Source organism: Onychostoma macrolepis, chromosome 18 (assembly GCF_012432095.1).
Source record: "Onychostoma macrolepis isolate SWU-2019 chromosome 18, ASM1243209v1, whole genome shotgun sequence".
NCBI classification, from domain to species: domain Eukaryota; kingdom Metazoa; phylum Chordata; class Actinopteri; order Cypriniformes; family Cyprinidae; genus Onychostoma; species Onychostoma macrolepis.
Window position 1 is genome coordinate 24,014,727 of NC_081172.1, and position 3,721 is coordinate 24,018,447.

Here is a 3,721-nt window from a genome sequence, read left to right on the forward strand (position 1 = left end):
AGCAATGGCATGGACTTGATGTTGTCTGGGGGTTTGGCAAAAGGACGGTGGGCGGAGCTCGGGATGGTGACTGAAGGCGGTGACTGAGTAGATCGGATGTCACATTTTTACGGAAGTCACAGCGGCTTGTGAAAAATCACAGCTACTTCATGCAGGGTTTGTGCACTTTACACTTTACTGTGGATTGACTGTTTTGAAACTTATATGGTTGTTACATAGCCCCTAGACCTCTGTTATCATGAAAAAAGCCAGGAAATTTCAGTTTTGACAATATGAGTCCTTTAATGTTTCATTGTGTCAATTCATTGTTAACTACCCATACACTAACATCAACTAATGGCATGTTAAAGTTGATGTTGACATGACTTTACTTGAGAGGGCCCAATCATAATGAATTAATTGTTAATACTTACTGAACTCAGCTCATGATTTATGTTATACTTTCTATCAAACACACATCATGTGACACATGCACTAACACAGTGAGCATTCAGCCCGGTTAAGAGATGCTGTGTGGATTTCCAATAAGTCAGAGAGCGGAGGTACAGGATCATCAACGCTGAGTCTGGATGGAGAGTGAACTCTTTTCAGTTTGAGCATTTCTTTAGGAATTGTTCTACAAATGTTCTTTGTGGGTTGTTTTTATTTATTTTATTTTTTTTATTAATCCGTTTATAAGACACAATAGGGTGAGAGATGAACATAAAACAGACAAGATCAGTCATTACTGTATTTAGTATTTTCTACACTTGATGAGGAGGATCAACTAATCATTTGCCACCCAATAATGTTTATGACAAAGCTGAGGATGTCAAATGCTCAAATTATGTTAGTATTAAATTATTTAAATTAATTTCAAAATCAGAGTATGTCTTATTCCTTCTTAAAGAGGCTGTTTGATTTAGTTTACCCATAAATGTTAATTAATGCATTAACTATCAAACATGTACTAACATGTAGTTAAGGCTGCCGTTATTCATGCATGAATCCGTATGACTCCAGTCGTAGTTAAGGATAGTTCATAATTAGTTAACTCCCTTAATAATCATTAGTATGCGATGAATTAAGTATTCATTTAGACATTAGTACATGATTATTCATGTACCCTTATTGTAAAATGTAACCAATAAATGAAGCAATTTGTTGTGCCATGCTGGATCTTCAGTTCTACAGATTTTGTGCTACTGATTAAAACTATCAGGCTGTTGTTACCGCGGTTCACTGATTTAAAATGAGCTTGTGTAACAAGATATGCACACATTAGCGACCACCTGCTTGTGCTCATTTCATTGTTTACTGGAGGTTGACACTGTTTATCTTTTCAGTATCTGTAAGGATCTGCGTGTCTCTGTGTCATTTGTGTGTATTGGATAATGCAAATAATTAATCAGATGAAGATTATTCACATTCCCAGAGGGGTTGCATACTGTATAATCTTTCACTGCAGAATATGTAAATTGTAACTTTTGTTCTGGAATATATTGACAGTATGTATCGTTATCAGTATTCACATTGGGTTTCTGACATTATTCACACTGACATTATCTTGCTAGCATATTAAATAAAATAGATTAATAGAGTCACTATATATAATAGCACAATTTCTTGAAAGATTCAGTGACAGTTTACATTTTTGTGATACCATGACAATCTTAAAAATGTCAGATTTTTGAAAATTGCATTTCAATGTGAAAAATATATTTTAGCACGTACTGTAATTTTTGTCACATCATTTTATACAATATAATATTATATAATTGCAACACTCCATCATCTTCCATTCTGCATCTGATAAGGAAACAATAAATTTTTCATAATCATCACCCGCATTTCAATATTTGACTTGGCAATACTTACTTGCATTTCCATCCTTTGTCAAAAGGTTGGGCTGGTAACACAATCTCCTGATAGTTTTGTTGCTCACTTTAGAGAAGTTTTTACATGGCTCATTGGATATTCTTCATTCAGTTAGCAGTTATATCATATAAAACAAGAAACAAAGTTATATAACTGATTATGCTCTGAAGATTCGAACCCTAGCAGCATCAAGTGAATAGAACAAGTGTTCTCCTCACTAACTACCACGAGGTACTAGGGATGTGCAATTAATCAAATTCAATTATCATGCAAATCTAGTCGGTAAGGGCCTGTTTACACCTGGTCACTTCATGCGTTTTCTCTGATCGGATATCTATCTGATTTGTTAAAACGTTTCCATTTACACTTGGTCACATAAATGTGTCTTCGCAAAATGGATATAAATCCGTTCTTCAATTCCCGCGCTATATGCAAATTTAACGGAGTTTACGTCAATGAAAGCATTAGATATGCGCTGCATTTTATTCATTATCCGCTAATTTCAATATGAGAGACCGCAACAGGAGAGAGCGCCACATCAGTAGTCTCACTACTTTTAATGAAGATGATTGTGTTGCACCTCTGCGACTTACTTTCAGTTTCATTCAGCGGCAGTTTGTGCGTCGGCTTGCTGAAGAGATACTCAGCTACACATACGCGGTGATGCTTGTTGCATTAGCGCTGTCATATCTGACTATAACATGCCATATAGCCTATAAAACACTCTCACACATTTATTATTTTAATATTTTGGGAGGAGTAAAATTAGCGTATGTGGTTTCAACAACCAGATGCATTTACACTTGTCCAGTTTCGTCCGGAATGCGGCCCAGACCACCTCCTGAAGTGGTCTGAGCGATCGGATTTATATCCATCTCGAATGCGCATTTACACATGGTCTTTTCACATCCGATCAGAAAACAACGCATGAAGTGACCAGGTCTAAACAGCTCCTAAAGCCGGTTTCTTGATTAGTAGTAAATCACCATCACCTGCTTTCAGATGAAGCGGCATTTACTACACAGAGCCGTAGTTCACTGACAAGCTAGGCAATATTGCGTTCATAATCAAAGGCCATCAAACAGTTACAGCATTTACTAGGCTTTTCAAGTTTCTACTGCCGCATACCAGCTCAGAAGAACACATTCACATCTGCATCACTCCTGATCCATCCTGAGACCACCAACCAGACTCATGTCATCCCAATGTATACTCTGCTTCCAGCCCCCTCTCTTCCTGTGGTCAGGGGAACCATCTTGAGGTACCAGTCAATCACTGCTTCCAGGAATCAAGAGTGTCTGGGAAGCAGTTCATTATCATCTCCAAAGAGCAGTGCGCCATCATCGGAATCTTGCTGATGCCCAGGGATCTGACACTCTAGTTGACACTGATGGTCCCGTATACACTATAAAATAGATCCTGAACCTGAACTCCTGATGCCTTAGAGGTTGTCTGGAATATTTAGTCGACTGGGAGAGATACTAACCCGAAGAACTATTATGGATCTCCCAGGATGACATCTCAGATGCAACTCTCCTCAATGCCTTCCATGATTCATATTCTCAAAGACTGGCTCCACACATTCGAGGGCAGCTTCTGCAGTGTCAGGAACCTTGGCCCTCAGGAGCGGTCATGCCAGGCTCCTCCATAACCAACACCCAGCAATCACTCTCACAGCCATTTCTAATTGTACCTAATCACACACCTCACTCTTTGTCTGACCTCAATTGAGAAGGCTCATTACCATTACCTGCTCTTCTTACCTTGCGATTCTCCAGCAATCTCCCTCATACTCCAGTCATCATCCAGTGCTCCAGCAATCCCATTGTCTAGTTCCAAGTACCAAAGTTACCACCAGCCTACT